General features: G+C 32.5%; 2 long non-coding RNA genes across 9 annotated transcripts in view; both read left to right on the top strand.

The window, feature by feature from the left end:
• LOC145737826 (uncharacterized) overlaps positions 1 to 19,698 on the top strand; it is a 297,082-nt gene that overhangs the window by 145,719 nt on the left and 131,665 nt on the right. The gene's annotated exons all lie outside the window — the stretch shown is intronic.
• Positions 8,227 to 19,695, top strand: LOC145737649 (uncharacterized). The gene is made up of 3 exons (XR_014180448.1): positions 8,227 to 8,549; positions 8,687 to 8,889; positions 18,955 to 19,695. It is a non-coding gene; the product is annotated as an uncharacterized LOC145737649 (long non-coding RNA).

Below are 19,698 nucleotides of genomic sequence, written 5' to 3'. Positions count from 1 at the left end.
CGTAACCGCGACGGCATATTTGCAGTTGTCAAAACACTCAAAACTAGTGTTATTAACATGCCCTGCAGGTCTCCAATATCACCGTGTGTCAAAAGCATGACCAACTAGAACACCACAGAATCCCAACCGTGCAGCATAATAAAAAAATGTTTATTCTCAAATAAAACGAAATGGGTTGGATTTAGGTATAGGCAAGTAAATTGAAACTTATAGTAATTTTTAATGCTCAAAATGATTCCGTCATAAAAAATGGGGGTTTCTATTTAAAAAACTTGAGATTTTTTATTTTTTTTAGTGGCAAGTTTATGATTTTTTTTTGACAACCCTGTATACAAATGAGTCATTACGCACCCGCAGTTTAATAAAACGATCCTTTATTTACAATAACCCAAAGTTTCATTGCAAAATGAAATACGGTTTTGACAGAATACAAAAATATGTTGGGCGTTGCAACTGTCACTTTTTTGTAAAAACATCAAATATTTCGAAAACGGCTAGAGATAGGCATAGGGCATTCTATACAAAAGTTGGTCAGAATTTTGTGAGGGATCCAAATATGTAATAATATATAGGGTGTTCTATTTAAAATAAGAAAGTTGTGATCGACTTCCTGTATAAACGGAAGTGCAACCATCTTGAAAATATTTTAGTTGGATTGGGCATGCCCACATCAGTATCCTGCCAAATTTTCAAAACTCTCCTATTTATACTTTTTCCAATATCAATCGATGTCTTTCGTCGTGGGACACCCTGTCAGTCCACCAAGAAATAACCTACACATCGCATCTACAAGCACCGCTAATTCCCATTATCAAAGCCATTTTTATCAACAGGTATAAACTTCTTAAACTCTATTTCACGTCGTTCTAATGTCCTGGACTTCTCTTGGTTTGTATTCCTGTGATTTGCTTTTCAAAAATCTCGTTAGTTTGCCATATTTTGAAATGTCGATTTTTTGATAAAATCGAGGAAAGCATCGAGTATTTGGTACATAGTGACGATGGGGCTATTTTTTTGCAAATAAAAAATAAGCTATTAGAACATTTTTATCGATAACTGTTATCTTCCGTAAACTCTCGGGTAAGCATCTCGGGACTTTTCTGGCAAAATATGCATCGTTGCTTCTTCCGCTTCTGTAAGGATATTCTCAAGAACGTAATTTTCATATATATATATACCAGGTGTCCAAGAGCACCCTGGACATAGGAGATTAACATGGGAAAACGGTTTTTATTTTTTTGCGCCTGTACGGTTGATTTGATTGAAAAATCGTATTAATGAAAGTTGTAGTACCTATCACGGATTAGTTTTCTGCATTTTTTTCAGATCTCTAACTTGAGCCTTTTCGTCGTAAAACACGAACAAAAATGAGAAAATTAAAACTTTTTACCAGCACACAAAGAACTTTTATCACTAAGAACGGTGTATGCAGATGACACTAACCTCTTAGTAAGCGGAAAAAATTTAGGGCAGTTATGTGATCGCGCTGAAAACCTTTGTTTCGTAGCAAATTCGTGGTTCAGTAAAAACTATTTTGTTTAGAACCAAACTAAATAGAATGGTAGTACCCGAATCTCTCAATATTAATGGAAATCAGATAGAACTTAATATTGCTACAAAGTTTCTAGGTGTCACTATTGTCGAATTCTTAGATTGGAGTGAAAATATTGAGAGATTAGGTGGGAAAAAGCACACCCTCAGAACATTGTATTTTGCAAACTTCGAAAATATAATGAGACATGGTATAATTTTCTGGGCGTCGAACAGTTCAGCACAGAGTATTTTCGTAATTCAAAAACGAACTATCAGAGTGATTTATTACATGTCTCATTTGCAATCCTGCAGAGTGTTTAAAGCAAATAAAATACTAACTACTTTTGCGTTATATAGTATATTTGAGGTAATTTTGTTAACTTATAGGAACAAACATAATGTTGCAAAGCGAACTTTTGATTATTAGTTAGGATTTCTTTAGTTATTTGTTGTTACCCCTGTATGTTACGTTGCTTTGTTTACGTTCTACATTCTTTTGTCTGTGTTCTAGAAAATCCTAGCTCCGTTGCTTATATAGAGAGAGATTTATGTTATAGCTTAATGAGTGTGAGAGAGAAAGTCAATTTCATGAATATTTGGGAATTTTCTAGAAACCATGGAAGCCTATATAAGCAGCTGAACCAGGCCTGGTAGTGAGTTGTTGAGTTGAAGGTTGTAGTGAAGTCGAAGTTGTCAGATAACGAGGTTAAAAGTCAGTGTCAGTTTATTGTTTGTAAACAATATACAGTGTTGTACAAGAAGTGTGTTATTAAGGAGTACGACGGTACAATAATATACTATGCAACTGACAAGACAAAAAACACATACAGGTCACAGAACACATTTCTCTTAGACTAATAACAAAAATTAGACCCCAAAACTCGCTACACAACCCATCCAATTAATTTTTGTACGAACGAACAAAAATAATTACACACAAATGAACAAAACATAAAAATAACACAAATATTATATTAAGCAGTGTCCCCTAATAAATGATAGCAGCTTGGTAGGGCACGATTTTTTAATTTTGAATAAATGGGAGAATTTCGCCAAACTCTAGCATCATGTGCAGACCCTGGCCATCCTGTTTCGATGTCTATAAATTCCATTTGGGCATTTGCATATTCCATTTGGGCCATTGCATATTCCCTGAAAAGTATAAAGTTTATTTCAAATTCATAGTAATAAGTAAAAATTAAAATTTGCAAAATGTTCAACCTGCAAAATAACTGAATGTACTCCTTTTCGACAACAGAATGAATCACCTCTTCTTTTTCCAAGAATCTGGATATGACTTCCATCTACACATCCAACTACTTGTGGAAAACTTCTTCTTCACAATTCATCAAATTCATTTAACAGTTTTCTCAATATTTTGATGCCATTTGATATAACTGTCTTTTCGAGATGTTATAAACATTACTGTTTTTAAAAATATGGTGTGAGCATGACCAGGGCTAAATTGGAAGCGATCAGCTACTGTACTGAAACTCTCCTGGTTTACCAGAAGCCACAATGTCAAAAGAAAACACTGCAGCGGCTTTACAGCAGGTCTGCCCATGGTTTTAACTTCTACCAAACCATCCATTTTCTTTAAAAAGTCCTAATAGTAAACAAATTCCTAGTTTATGAATATAATAATAGCCTTTACCTCAACAAGGGTCCTTGTTAAGCGAAAATGAGCTTGAACATCGTTGTCGGAATACCTCCTAAATAACTATTAACTTTATCGTGACGCTCCCGTGTTTTATACACAATAATTATTATTTGATCCTCATCAGAGGAGCTTGAATCTTTATCAAAAAATGTAAATGAATTGTGGTGTAATTTATTGACAAAATGTAACCCTATTGCTGCTAACATTATAATATTCTCTACAAATTTGGAAATGCGTTAAATTACTTATAAATTTGAATTCAAACTAAAGGTGCGAAAAGTTTACAAATCATAACAATAAAAATCACATGTAAGTCAATACTCAGCAACAGGGCTATTTCTTTGGAGTAACCACAACATACCTATTTACGTCAATCGGTAACCACGCGTATTTCTTTGCATTTGTTGTTATAACAATGACGTCACACGTGATCACAGCGGTAACTTACTATTGAAGATAGTTAGCTGAATAGGTTAGGTTAGGTTAGGTACCGATATCTGAATAGGTTAGGTTTACCGTAATCTGTGATAATCAGATGTGACAATGCTTATTTTGAAATTAAAATACTGATCAAAAGCCTATACCAAACCTATAGACCTATAGTGCATATTGCAAATTCTGAGACGCTATGCAGGAATACCCAGTATTAATAAATAATGAAGAATTTGTAATAAATGATTCTTCTTAAATAATAGTCTTAAGTTTTCAAGTCAGTTGTCTTCCTAATTCACAATTACTATATTATTTATTTATACTTCACGCTATTCACTTCACTTTAAAATTTATCAAGTAATTTATATATTATGGGTACTTTATATTTATTTTTTTTTACTTGCTTTGGTTTATAACTTATTGTTGTAATTTGTGTAATTGGTTAATTAAACAACACGAAACGAAGATTGGTATGGGCTGCTGCAGCTCATTCTTCAGGGGAAAATATTTGGCCATAAAGGATCAGCACGGAGAAGAAACTCTTGGCTTCAAAACCTCAGACAATGGTTTGCCTTAACCACTACTGAACTGTTCCGTGCAGCAGCCAATAAGGTCAGAATAGCCATGCTAGTCGCCACGGATGCTAACCGGATAGGTACTGCAAGAAGAAGAACAAATTAAACTTTTTTAATATCATTGTTGTAGATGACCAATGACCAAGAGAAGGACCAAAAGTGAGCCCCCATGATATTGAAGGACATTTGAACATCCAAAGACTTATTTGTCAATGATTCCGGATATTGCAAGATGGGTTCATTAATTAATAGATTTTTACAAGTTTCAAAACAAGTTATGAATTCATTATTGTGCTCGATGGTAGCATCCTTCTTTAAACATTTATTTAGTGGTTTAGTTAATTTTGCGGTATTGTTAATAAAACGCCGATAGTAACCCAAAAGTCCTAAGAAACCTTTTCGTTGTTTTGTTGTTTTAGGAGTAGGAAAATTCTTTATTGCTTTAATTGTAGCCGGATTTGGTTTTACTCACGATGGTGTTACTACATGACCTAAGAAAGCAACTCCACGTCTTAAAAACTCGCTTTTATCGAGTTGAATTTTGAAATTTGAGTCTCTTAATCTCTGGAAAACAAGCTTGAGATTTTCTATGTGTTCTTGCAAGGATGTTGAGAGTTCAATTCTATCGTCAAGATACACAAGACACTTTTCATTTTGTATACCACGCAGTATGGAATCCATGATTTGCTGAAAGGTTGCGGGCGCGTTTTTTAACCAGAAGGGATATTTTTTGTCAATCGTCTTTTCATTTAACTTAATCAATAACCACTCGCCATTTTTGCTTTCCGGTAGCATCCAACTTCTTTGGTACCACCCAAATTGGTGATGACCAAGGCGAATCCGAAGGCTTAATGATCTTTTGATCTAACATTTTCTTTATTTGGTATTTGACTTATTTGGTTATTGACGTAAGTTTCTCTAGTAAAACCAGGCTCGCCATTCACAACTTTATACCACTGTCTAATTGTTTGTGGGTGAGGCAACAAATTATTAAATTTTTTACGCACATAATCGTAAGCATGCGCTGAATAAAAATGTAATGTTAATGCAAATGTTCTTATTTCCTCAGAGTATTTTCTGTTTTTTGCTACCAACTGCCTATCCATTATTTCTCTGAGGGAATCTGGAGTATTTTCCTAAAACAAAACAATTGATATTGAAACAACGGAGTTATAAAAACATGCTTATTACTAACTATTGTTGGTGCAAAACCATGAGTTTGAAAAAAAAAAACAATAAAAAAGGAAGCAAATACAAGGTGTGCCTGAACAATTAATAATGATTGTATAATCTCCTTACTCCCTAATTTATTTTTCATAACTATTATTTTATTTTCTCCCAAAGTAAAAATATGTTTGCTAACATTTTTTCTCATTTTCTGCCACTATGTACATAAAGCTAATATTTGCCCCATTTATATGTATACCAGGGGGCCTATTCTTGAACGCAGGGAGTAGAATTGCCAAGAGAAGTGTTGATAGAATGTGACAGAAGAAACTGACAATAGCGGGTTCCTGTCACATTCTACATGTCTTTCTCTTGATAATTCCCTTCCCTCGTTTCAAGAATACGCACCCTGGTGTCCAAGAGCACCCTGGACATAGGAGATTAACATGGGAAAACGGTTTTGATTTTTTTGCGCCTGTACGGTTGATTTGATTGAAAAATCGTATTAATGAAAGTTGTAGTACTTATCACGGACTAGTTTTCTGTATTTTTTTCAGAATTCTAACTTAAGCCCTTTCGTCGTAAAACACGAACAAAAATTAGAAAATTTAAACTTTTTACGTGCACTGTATAAGCGGTTGTCGAGCAACAGATCATTGTTGCTGGTACGGTTGCTCGGCAACCGCTTATACAGTGCACGTAAAAAGTTTAAATTTTCGCATTTTTGTTCGTGTTTTACGACGAAAGGGCTCAAGTTAGAGATCTGAAAAAAATACAGAAAACAGTCCGTAATTGGTACTACCACTTTCATTAATACAATTTTTCAATCAAAGCAACCGTACAGGAAAATGTGCGAAAAAATGAAAACTGTTTTCCCATGTTAATCTCCTATGTCCAGGGTGCTCTTGGACACCTGGTATGTTAAAGCTCACCCTGTATGGACATATTTAAGTTTGGAAAAGAAAAAAACAATGATAAATAACATTTCCAACCGAGTTTGATTTTGCATATTCAGAATTTTAATGCTGCACTCATGAAATTTAACTTCTAACTGATAAATTTTCACAATGTGTTTGTCTCAGAAGACAGTGTTCCAATTTCAAATTATTGTACAGGGTGCTGCATTTTCGACGGTTTTACGGGGTACAGAGAAAACGGTAATAGATAGAAAAAAAGTAGCGTACGAGTTCTGATGTCATTTTCCGAGCTGAGATGACTGGCGAAGAGTGCGCTGCGCAAACTTCTTTTGTTTCAAAGATACGGGGGGTTTTTGAAAAATGGTCATTTTGGAACCTCCTCTGTATTTCATTTGCTATTAAAATTATCAAAAAAGGAAAAACGGTTTCCGGTAGAAGTTTTGACGTAGAATCCAATGGCGTAGTCAGTTTTTTTCTATTATGTTTAGTTTCTGACATATGACAGTAAGTTATATTTTTTTAAATGGAACACCCTATATATTTTTATGTCATTTAATTCTGTTGATTTTTACTCTTTCACCGGTGTATTAAAACATATAAATTTGTAAATGTTAATCTTGGTAATTAGAGAAAAGGCGTTTCTTTAACAAAAACGGGCTAAATAATATGTATAAAAATACCCCCAGTCGAAATAAAATTTGGCTATGTTCATATTAACATGTTACATGTCTGGTTTATAAACCGGTTTTTTTAACTTTTTGGTACTGGCGGCTGGAACTGCCTTATGAGAAAGTTTAGTTTTTGGCCAAACACTAGTATCATAGTCTTCTTGACGAAAATGTTTTGAACATATGAGTGATTGTCCTGTAAGGTCCCTTTCTTGTATATGACAAGCTTTAATCCAAGCTTGACAAATAATCTGATTACGAGGGAATCTAAAAAAAAAACAAAATAAAATTAGGTACAGAGTAAATTACCTTTAATAGAATAAGTCTAAGAATATTGTAGTCTTATGATGAAATTATTATTTATTTCAAAATTAACTAGGTTTGCTTTGCTTAATTTTTATGAAATATTAACATTATTTTTGCCATATAGTCCTGGCCGCTTAAGGCTGTAAAACCAAAAGAAGAAGAACATTATTTTTGATGTTTTTCATTGGCAATTCCAGTGCAAAGCTATTGGATTATATTACACTCTATCAAATGCCATTGAAAATTGTTACATGGTGTAATGCACCAGTACCTACACTAGTATTGCAATTTGCGAGTGAAAAACGCCAATATGGAGAGCATACTTAAAATGCTTATAATACCTAAGTTTATCTGACATATTCACTATAAGATATACTATAAGATTTTGTGTAACGAATGAATGTTTGTAGGGCGAGCGCAGCGAGGTCCTACAAATTGAATGAGCATGTTTTAAGCGAAGTTAACTGTTTTTATTCAAACTAATATTAATACTAAAATTCCAATATTAACATTCACTGAAAAGTGAAAATCATTGCAGTTTACAGTGTTCTTTTATGTTTAACACAATATAACAATATCATCATTAGGTGATTCAGTAAACTGCATTGCTGAACCTCTAATGCTAATATGTCTTAAGAGTATATGTAGCCTTATCTAAAAGCATGCTAAGAAATAGTAGTCATATTTTTTAATAAAGTAGTTTGTTGTGAGTTTAAATATTAGTTCTAGAAACCTCTTATATGAGACAACATCTGTCTATCAAGTACTATGATTGTAAAGAAAACATATTGTGCTGCTGCAATGTTCTTTTAAAACAATAAATCCAATACTTAATGAATCTAAATTTTTAGATATTTCGTTTAGTCGAACTTACCCCTTTCCATAGATACTATCTCAGAAGGAAAGTAATGTCTCCACTCTGTGAAGATGGACTACTTTAATGAAAAGAGGGAATCAAATAGTAATACCAAACCACAGACAACGCCTGTAATCCCTTGGGTATTAAGTGCATATTGTGCACCCGAGCATCCACTGTGACGTCACCCGGCGTATCGCATTGAGAAAAGAGGTTCCGCTGATAGACCATCTTGGATCTGTGATGATGTCAAATGCCAACTTGTCACTTTGCTGTTGTTTTGTTTTTGTGTTGTGTCAAAAAAATTTACATGAAGCTGAAATAATTATTGTATTTTTATTACAATAATCCAATACTTGGCGAAGATTATTCACTAAATTCAAGTAAATGTATATTTATCAATGGTGATAATGCATACAACGCCTGCTAGCCCAGGTAAGATTACAATGGCTATTTCATACCTAACCTGAATAAATTCTGCTGATGCATCACTTGTATACATTACTAAAAATTTTTCTAGTCTGACAATTTTTTAAGGGTGGTTCAACTAACAAATTGGTCCTATTTCACAGATCTGTATCCTGTATATGCTGAATACTTCACTAATTTTCCATGTGGATAAGAAAATACAACTTTTATGAAGAAATTGACCTAAGCGAAGAACAAATTACCCACTAAGAAGATTGCAACAAATTAATCAAGTTGAAGAGTGAAATTGTGTGCAATGGGTTCAACTACTTACATTAGAACAGTGAATAAAAAAGCAAGTTTTAAGGTCAGTATATTGATTTTACTTAAATTAACATTCAAATAAAAACCAATGCAGTTTTTATTATTGTTTTATGTTTAACACAATTTGATTATTTTTTTATTTCAATATTGTTACAGCGTATAAATACATACATATAACAAAATGAAGTGAGTCAGAAAAAAAAAAAACAAAAATATAACAAAGGAAAATAATGTATACCTAATTACAACTTGTGGTTCAAATTTTATCCTTTATACTAGATGAGAAAAAAGCTAGATTCTATGTGTTCAAGTAATCGTCCAGATGGTAAGGTTCAAGTTCAATAAGTAGTCTTTTCAAGGCTACTTTAAACTTCTTCTGAGAAGTGATTTGTTTCATTTCAATAGGTAATTTGTTGTAGAGTTTAATACACATGTAATTAGGGCTTTTCTCTGTTATGTTCAAATGGTGTGTGGGATATACAGTTCTCGCGGAGTGAGTTTACCCGTGCGTCGCGAAGGCTACGTCATTTATAATCATATGAATCAAATCAAGTTTTCGTCAACAAACCTGTTGTGTTCATATTATAGAAAAGGGCGTGTCTAAAGCTTCGTCACGTTTAAAATTTTGCGTGTATTGTCAGTCAGAAAGTAGAGATCTTTGGCTCCAAATTTGCACTAAAACAACCTTATATCAAAGCAAATCAAAAATATCTTGACCGAAATAACATTTTTTATTTATGAAAAGTCTCCTTGAATCATAGAATTCCGTCTAAATTTGAAACCTAATTTATTTACCAAAATTCGCAGAGATGTATCACCAATATGTAGTATTTTTTTAACTTTAAGCTCTTGATTTAGGTTCTGGATGGTTACATGTTTCTCTAAAATAAATACAACAAATTAAAAATTCAATAAGACATTCTGAGTGATGCTGTAGTATCTCATATCTTATTTTCAGGTTGCAATCCACTTATTTTATTTTAAACTCGCTGGAAAACATTTTAGACGCCTATTTTATTTTTCTATGACTTTATTATTGATATGTTTCAAGAAATTTGTATGATAAATCTATATTGCAACCCAAAAATTCTCAGTCTTTGAAAACAATGAAATGTTAGTAGATGTTTCTTACAAAAGTAGATATATTTTACTATTATTAACATACTATCGTTGTACATATCATATAATGTATTTCGAACATCCATTTTAATGCTTTCAGATAAATCAGTGGTCTTGGCCCGTCGATAACATCTCGATTTACGTTTTCTAGGTGAGAAAATCATAAGATTACTTGCTTGTTTTTTCCGAATCGAATAAACAGTTTTGCGGGAAATTTTCAAAGCAGCTATAACCTTCTAGTATCAAAAAAAATACATCAGTAAAAATATGTAAGGCCTTAAAATTTCTTATTTTCTTGCTGAACAGATGATAAAGCTTCTAAAGGTCCTCCATTGGTTTTTTCCAATTCAAAATATTCACAAAGGTTAAGAATTAACCGCTGGGCTTGTCTGTGGAAAATTTTTCCAGGCATTTTCTAAAAAAATACTGTAATAGTAAGTAATTCCGAATTTAGGAAAAACCAAATGGCTAAATAAAAACCATAATAGACACTCCCACTTTTTTTTCAAAACAGGTTAGTAATTGTGCCAATTTTGGTTAGATCGTGACAGCCGACATAAAAAAAAATAAAAATATTAATAATAATATTATGAAAGTACTTACAGAATGTTAAAAGCGTAGAATCAATAGCTCTTAAAAGAACTGTGGTGGTGTGGTAAATAGAAAACTTTATAAATGATTGATTAACAACACAAAGAAACGGAAAAGCATTAATAGTAAACAAATCAAATAAATTTCGATGGTTGTCAACCTGACAATGACTGAAATAGAAGCGCTAATCAGTAAATGTTTTTTTTTTGAAAGACATTAACTTAGATATTTACCCTTTCTGAAAGTGAACAATAGACAAGGATGAAGTCAATAATGCATGTCTACTTCTAAATCACAGGGGGATGACGCACGGGTAAACTCAGTCCGCGAGAACAGTATTTGATTGTTTAACCTTGTGTTATATTTATTAGTACCAGAATCTGTAAATAGAGAAGCTCTATTATTGAAGAAAAACATTAGACACTCATATACAGGGTGTCCCGCGAGGTAAGGGACAAAATTTCACTACGTGTTCTTTAGGTAAATTCGAGCCGAAAATGTTCTATGAACATGGGTCCGCAAATGCTTCCTTACCAAGATACGATTTTTTTAAGTTTAATAGTTTTATTGTGTTGAAAAGTACAATAACCTCACAAAAATATTTTTTTACAAAAAAAATTAATACCTCTTGGAAAATAACTGTTTATAATAATTGTTCAAAGTGTCCATTTTCCCATTGTAAGCATAGTCTAGCCCTTTTAATGATGTGGATGAGAGCCATTGTAGTTTTCGGCACAAAATCACTATTAAATTTAAAAAATCATATCTCGGTAAGGAAGCATTTGCGGACCCATGTTCATAGAACATTTTTGACTCGAATTCACCTAAAGAACACGTAGTGAAGTTTTGTCCCTTACCTCGCGGGACACCCTGTATATATAGAGGGCATACACTGTCATTATCCCCATTGATTTAAAAGTATTTCTGCAGGATTGCCTGTAATCCATTTTTTTAATTATCCTTATTACACGTTTCTGTACAACAAAGGCATTTTGAATCTTACCATGTCGACCCCAAAATATAATGCCATACCTCAATATGGATTCAAAATTTGCGCAGTATAACACCTTTAGTGAATGTTCACTTAAGTATCTCCCAGTTATTCGCATTCCGTAGCTGATGGATCCTAATCGTTTGAGCAGTCCATCCACATGAAAGCCCCAGTCAAGGTTTTCATTGACATAAACCCCCAAAAACTTTCTATTTTCGGAGATAATTATATTTTTTTCCATTAACAGTAGCTGTTCCAAATTATCAAAGTTTGATCGTTTGGTCTTAAACAGAACAATGTTAGTTTTTTCCGAGTTTAAAACTAGCCCGTTTTCCTCAAACCATTTTGCAGCTTTTGATGTCAAAGATTGGCTTTTACTTATTAGTTGCGAGCGAGTTTTATCTCCCACTAGCAAGTTGGTATCATCAGCATAATTTATGATAGATTGCCAAGAATCATCAGCCACCGAATACAAGTCATTCATGAAAACTACGAATAAAGTTGGCCCCCAATATACTACCCTGTGCGATACCATAGTTATTTAAGAGAGTTTGTGATTTACTGAGGTGTCCGTTTTTATTTATACCTACTAGTTGTTTTCTGTCTTGTAAATATGATTTTACCCACTTAAGTGGTTGCACCCTTATCCCATATCTTTCCAGTTTATTCAGTAATATATCTCGATCCAGACAGTCATATGCTTTTGAGATATCTAAAAAAATTCCAAGCCCTACTTCTTTATTTTCAAAGTGTCTAATAACTGACTGTATGAATTGATATAGAGCCGTCTGCGTTGATTTTCCTTTTATAAAGCCGTGTTGGTTTCTGCTAATTAAATGACAATAATTCATAAAATTTACTATTCGTTTGGACATAGCAAGTTCAAAGAGTTTTGAAAATCCTGGCAGAAGGCTTATGGGTCTATAACTTTTCATTATTTGCGGATCACCATTTTTATATAAGGGTTTAATTAAAGCCGTTTTCAGTTGGTTAGGAAAAATACCAAATTTAAAAGAGTTATTAATTATAAACCACAACACGTCTCTTAGTTCACTTACTGACATTTTTATTAAGCTAGTTGGTATTTCGTCAATACCACTGCTATGCTTGTTTTTAATTTGGTCGGCCAATTCGCAAACTTCGTCTGGACTGACTGGTTCTAAAAACATTGACTTGTCATTCGGAATTATACATCCATAAGAATCTCTTTGAACATTTTGCACCATGTTTGGTATTTCATTTACTAGAAAGCTATTAAAGTTATTTGCTATTATTTCAGCATTTCCCTCCAATTCAATCTCAGAACAATCTCTATTTTTTCCCGTAATTTCTTTAGTGATGGTCCACATACATTTCATTTTATTGTCCGACTTGCTAATTCTATTATCATAATCCCTAATTCTAATCCTTTTTAAAACATTATCATAGTTTTGTTTCACCGATTTATATGCCTCTTTATACCTGTCGTTGTGGCGACTCAGTGTAAGAAGCAGATCTAGTTTTTGTTTGTAGTTGATGACATCTGGGTGTGTTTTAAATGATTTCGTTTTTTTTTGTTTTGATTTTTGTCGGAGGAAAATTCTGATTGAAGATTCTTATAAATGTACTTATAAAATTATCCCACTGTCCGTTTACATTATTACAATCTATGTTATATACCTTATTCCAATTCTGATCTTTCAAAGTACGCAGGAAGCTACTTTTGTTTTCTGGAGAAAATATTTTTTTGTTAATATTGTCAGAAACTGCCGTTGATTTTGTTTCAAAAGCAACTTTCTGTGCCATGTGATCTGAGATGAAATATTCTATGACTTTACACTCTACAGTACGAAGGTTTGTGAAGACATTGTCGATACAGCTACCTGAAATTGCCGTTACTCTTGTATTTTCTGTTACAGTTTGTACTAAATTAAATGAATTAAATACCGTTATGAGTTCACAGCCTACCTTATTGTCTTTGAGTAATTCTATATTGAAGTCACCTGCGACAACTATCGCTTTATTTTCTTGGCATATATTAGCCAACAACTCTTCTAACGTGTCCATAAACAATCTTACGTTTCCTTGTGGTGGTCTATAGATGGCAATTATCACTAAACTGATTTCGCCAATCTTGCACTCTGCTGCCGCACATTCAAATATTTCGCACAATGAGAATTTGCTCAAGCCATGTCTCTGTTTTGCACTAATACTTTTATGGATATAAATAGCTGATCCCCCATGTCTTCCTGCTTCTCGGCAGAATGCTGATATAAGGTTAAAATTATTAATGCCCAAGTTGTCCAGTTGTTCTATTGACTTCCAATGCTCAGACATGCAAAGGATCATGCACTCTGGGTTCTCCTGTAGCATGTAGTTTATTTTCTCTATAGAGTTTCCTAAGGATTGTACGTTCTGATGGATTATACTTGATATTAATTTGTTTTGGTCCTTGCTGTTTTTTTTTGTTTAAGATAAAAAATTGTCAGTCTAATTAATTTGGTTCTTGTAAGCGGTTACTCGCTTTTGGTACAGAGGACAATTTGTATCTCTTGCTGAGTGCTTACATAGTTCTTCTTTATATTTCATCTTCCGACAGTTAGGACATTTTAGACCTGTTGCTGTGCAATCCTTGGCACTATGATCAGTAGCTGCACACTTGTGACAGCATGCCGAATCCTTGCAGTATTTGGCTACGTGCCCAAATCCTGAGCAATTAAAACATACTTTGTTTCTAGAATCCAAATTATACAATAATAAAGAAGTGTTGCCATTTAAAAGATCAAAAATATTTTAAATACCCAGTTTTTGGGCCCTGTATAATTCCAATTCATATAACACAAGCAGCAGTTAATAAAATTAAAAACATCCAAGACTTTTGGTGAAAAGTTAGTCTTTAATTTTATTGAACTTATGCAGTATGCATGTTACAAAAGCACTGTATGTAGTGTTATCTAAATGCATGTTTGAAGGAACAGTAATAATCCAATTCATATAAGTGTCAATTTTTCAGATCAAATGATGGCTACGAAATTACTTATATGATACAACATTTGCTTATCTAGTACCATAATTGTAAAGCAAACATACAGGGTGTTACAAATTTGATGCATTAGCCGAAGCATTAGCATTGCTATCTCAGAACTTTATTTTTTTACCACTTTAATCAATGGCACCTTCTGGAGGCACTTTTTTATGCTCTTCAAGAAAATAGTTTTAGTTTTCAGCTCAGTTGTAACGTTTTTAGATACCAACATCAACTTATAACCAACGTTTACGATACCAACGTTTTTAGATACCAACATAAACCTAGTGTACCTACTCGTATTATGTATTTGGTATTTTAAGATTTTTTAAAAAATTAAGGGATTGAAATTGATATGTTGTCATAATGAGTAGATAATTTAGTTTTATATGATTTAATAATTAGGTTCATTACTCTTTCGAAAAAGAGAGAGAGTTTCTTATGGTACTTTCATTTATTTAAAAAAAAAAGTTTTTGGTTATTTATTTTTCAGATACTCAAATGTTTGAATTCGAGGTTGAGTTTTGATGAAACAGCTTAATCATATCAAACTAAATTATTTACTCATTATGATAACATATGAATTTCAAATGCTTATTTGAAAAAAAACAAATACTTAAGTACACTAGGTATAATTTTTTGACATTATTATATTCGGGAGGTTGGTAGCTACTAAAAAAACGAAATCAAAAGTCCCGGTCCGTATTTTAAAATATTAAGTTGATGATGGTATCTAAAAAACTAAACGTTGTAGCTAAATACAAACATTATTTTCTTAAATAGCATAAATTAATGCATCCAGAAGGTGCAATTGATTTTCCAAAATAATCAATAATAAAGTAGTAAAAAAATAAAATAGAAATTTGATTAATTGTTTTTGTTGGATATCTCCGGATGTAATAAAAACAATTTTTTTTTTTTTTTACCAAATTATTTAGTAATAAAATGAGCAACTTTGCCTCCATTTAACTAAAGCTCTATCAACTATACTTTCTGAGATAGCAATGCTAATGCATCTAATTCGTAATACCCTGTATTTGTGCAGCTGCAATGTTTTTTTTAACAATCCAATACTTAATAAAGTTCAATTTTTTGATATTTTGATTATTTGAATTTACCATTTTCTATAAATATGGTCTCAGATGGAAAGTAGTGCGTACATTCTGTGAAAGTCAAGATAGAGAGAGTAGAGATAGTAGATTTCTAGTTTCTACTGTTCAATGTAAAAAATAATATAAAAAGTTTTACGTGCATATTGTGTGTGACGTCACGCGGCTTATCACTTCCATCTGTTGTTATGTCAACTAAAGTTCGAATTTGTCACTTTGCTTTTGTTTTTATTTTGTTATGTCAAACAGATTCCCATGCAGCTAAAATAGTTATATTTTTAATTTTAATACAATATTTCAATAATAGTTGAAAATTGTATAATTTCTAAAATCAAGTAAATGTATATTTTTTGAAGGACAAGCCTCTGCTGGTCCGTGTAAGATTACAATGCCAATTTCATACTTACCCTATGTATTTAACCCTGCTGATGCATAATTACTACACATTTTTCTTGTCTGGCATTTTTTAAGTATAATTCAAGTAACAAATTAGCCCTATCTTACAGATCTGTATATGGAATATGCTGAATACTTCACTACTTTTTCATGTGGGTGAGAAAGCATAACTTTTATGAACAAATTGACTTAAACAAGGTTTAAATTACCCACCAAGAAGTACTACATTAGAACAGTGCATAAAAGAGCAAGTTTTAATGTTAGTTAACTATTTTTACTGAAATTGACATTAAAATGAAAAGCATTGCAGTTTTCATTATTGTTTTATGTTAACCCAATAATCATCATTATTTAATTTGGTAAATTGCCTTTTTGAACGTCATTATATTTAGTGTTATCTAAAAGCATGTTTAAAGTAATAGTAATAATGAGGTAGTTTGCAGTGAGTACAAATGATGAACTCAAGACACCACTTGTATGAGAAATCTTCTATCTTATGAGTACTATGATTATAAAGCAAACACCTTTGTGTAGTTGCAGTGTTTTTAAAATAAGTAAATTTTTCTGAATTTTTAGATAATTTCATTATTCAAGCTATTCTTTTTCTATAAATAATATCTCAGATAGACAGGAATTAACATTAAGGTTGATTTGATTATTTTAATCAGAGTAAACTGTTTGGGTAGCTACAAAAAGTCTCTTGTAAAACTGTGACAGTCCAAATTTTCTTTGTTTTATAATGTAACACCCTGTACATTATAAAACAGAGTATTATTGAATTTTTGAATTTACTCATTGATCGATTGATCAGGAAGACTTGTTACATCTAACGTGCACCGTTTTGTAATCTTTGTTTTTTATAAGCTATGTGATAATATTAGTTTTAATTTAGGCTGGGCAATTTTTTTTAAAACAAAAATTAGAAATGTTTTCTTTTTGTTTTGACTATGCAGGGTGGAGCATAAATTTGTGGCAGAAATAAATATTGGTATTTTTAAATAGAACCACATTTTTTAATACATTTTAAATTCTACACTTATTTCTTAAACTTTTACCCTATACAGGGTGTCTCATAACTATATGACAAAAACAAAATAATATGATTTATTCATATAAACATTTTTCCTAAAGTCACTCCTAAGGGAGATATCGAGCCCTAAAGAACTGCCTTCCAATTAACGTTTTTGGCCGTAACTTCTGAACTACTTTGTAATGTAAAATAATAATTAAACAATTAAATTAAATTAATTAAAAAAAATAATAATTAAATGCTTATTCAATTAATGAGTATTCTTCCGTATCTTTCGTTATTCTACACATAAACTTTGAATACTAATTTACTTAAAAAAACTAGTTTAACGAATATTTTTAATAACATTGTGGTGTAAGCAGTTCAATGAAAAATCGATTTATCTCGAAAACCGTTTATTTTATCAAAATAAAAGAAGAGTACAATTTTATTAGTATTATTTTATATATGTATTATTTTTAATATTATTAGTATTCATTAATGGCGTTTGCAGCTGAAAATAATGACAGCTATCAAAGTTTAAGCAAATTTTGTCTTAGGTACCAGTTAGTTCCTGTCTTTCTGCTAAGACGAGATAAATGGTTTTGATGTAAAACATTAAACCCAAAAATCATTACAATATGCAAAGTGGTTCAGAAGTTACCGCCAAAAACGTTAATTGGAAGGCAGTTCTTTGGGGCTCGATATCTCCCTTAGGAGAGACTTTAGGAAAAATGTTTATACAGTGCGTTTTTTTTAACGCGCAACATAGGATTTCACGTGTTAAATTTTTAAGCCCATGTTAGACCATGTTATTTTGGAACTACAAGTATAAAACTTGACGGGTGGCTATTTCGTACCCTGAAGCTTACGTAAATTTACCAATTCGGCCTAAAAAGTGTTAAAAAACTTGCAAAAAATCATCTTTTTTCGAAAAGGTTTTATCGTTTCATACTCCCTGTATGCATTGTTGTTCTTTGTTGTTTTTGATACTGGCAGGGCAGGTAGCAGGTAAAATTTGGCGTAGAAAGTAAAACAGGGTGATCATTAACTTTATATCAAGAAAGTTAAGAACAAAAGAAGTATTTTTATAGGTGAATTGTTCAAATTGACCTCCGTTTGAAGCCAAACAGTATATTCCAAACAATCATAAAATGCCCTTTTGACGTTTAAAAGATGTCGGGTCGTGATGCAGTCAAAATAAGTAACTTCACCTGCTACCTGCCCTGCCAGTATCAAAAACAACAAGGAACAACAATGCATACAGGGAGTATGAAAGGATAAAATCTTTTCGAAAAAAATGATTTTTTTCCAGTTTTAAATCACTTTTTAGACCAAATTGGTAGACTTACTTAAGCTTCAGGGTACTAAAGACACACCCGTCAAGTTTTATACTTGTAGTTCCAAAATAACATGGTCTAACATGGGCTTAAAAATTTAACACGTAAAATCCTATGTTGCGCGTTAAAAAAAACGCACTGTATGAACAAATCGTATTATTTTGACCTCCTCTGTATGCTCCCGAGAGATTGTCATATAGTTATGGGACACCCTGTATAAAGGGTGTTACAAATTCGATGCATTAGCATTGCTATTTCAGAAACTATTGTTGATAGAGCTTTAGTTAAATGGAGACAACGTTGCGCATTTTATTGCTTAATAATTTGGTAAAAAAAAATTCAAATTTTATTACGTCTGGAGTAAATTCCAAAATAATCATTAATAAAGTGGTAAAAAACAAATAAAAATTTGCCTTTTTCGGTTTTTGTCGGAAATCTCTAGATGTAATAAAAAGTTTTTGAATTTTTTGTTAGGTATTTAGCTGAAATCGGTTAAAACACGTTGACGTTTTTTATGTTCTTGTCGTAATATTATTTTCTTTGTTTCAGATATTCTCCCGGTGAAGCGAGATGCATAAAAAGTCGTACAGGGGAATGCTGGAATTCTTATTTATTTTACTAATAAACAAAATTGGGGCGCGGGTTGTGTGTAGTTTTATTTACTATTTCGATTTGCTGTTATGCCATATGCAGCATTTTCCTATCCACAATATTTGGCCGCATAATTTTTATTTAATGTCCGTCTAAATGGGGATGTATTAAAAGAATTGTCATTCCTTTAAATGTCAATCTACGCATGGCGAACTGAGTAACTGTGCAGAAGTTGACATTGGAATTGAACCCGACCAGCAATCAGTCATTGTCTTGTCGCTGCATTGATAGTGAACGGACGTGCTAGTGCGAGCGAATCAAAACAATTTTTTTTTACTGATATCTGCTTAGCAATAGAAAGGAATTCTAACTATTTGAACACGGCACTGTCGGGATATACAGGGTTCGTGCAAAAATAGCATGTACCCTGGGAGTTCGCAGTCCGAGTCGGACTTGGTCTCCCAGGACGATGGCTTTACAAAGCCGAAAACTAAAAAAAGGGGGAGGAAACCAAACTCTACCCCCTCATCGTCAAACCCTACAACCCCTACTCAGGACCTTAAAAGACCGGCTTTAGAAAAACCTGCAACACGAGCTACAACCAACAGGGAAAAAACCTCCACTCAAACTTCACCCCCTCCTTCATCAATTGTTATGACCAACAACCTATTTAGGAACCCAACATTTAAATTGGCGTTTTAC

Source organism: Ips typographus, linkage group LG14 (assembly GCF_016097725.1).
Source record: "Ips typographus isolate SLU linkage group LG14, UJ_Ityp_2.0, whole genome shotgun sequence".
Lineage (NCBI taxonomy): Eukaryota > Metazoa > Arthropoda > Insecta > Coleoptera > Curculionidae > Ips > Ips typographus.
This window is presented reverse-complemented; position numbering and strand designations above follow the sequence as displayed.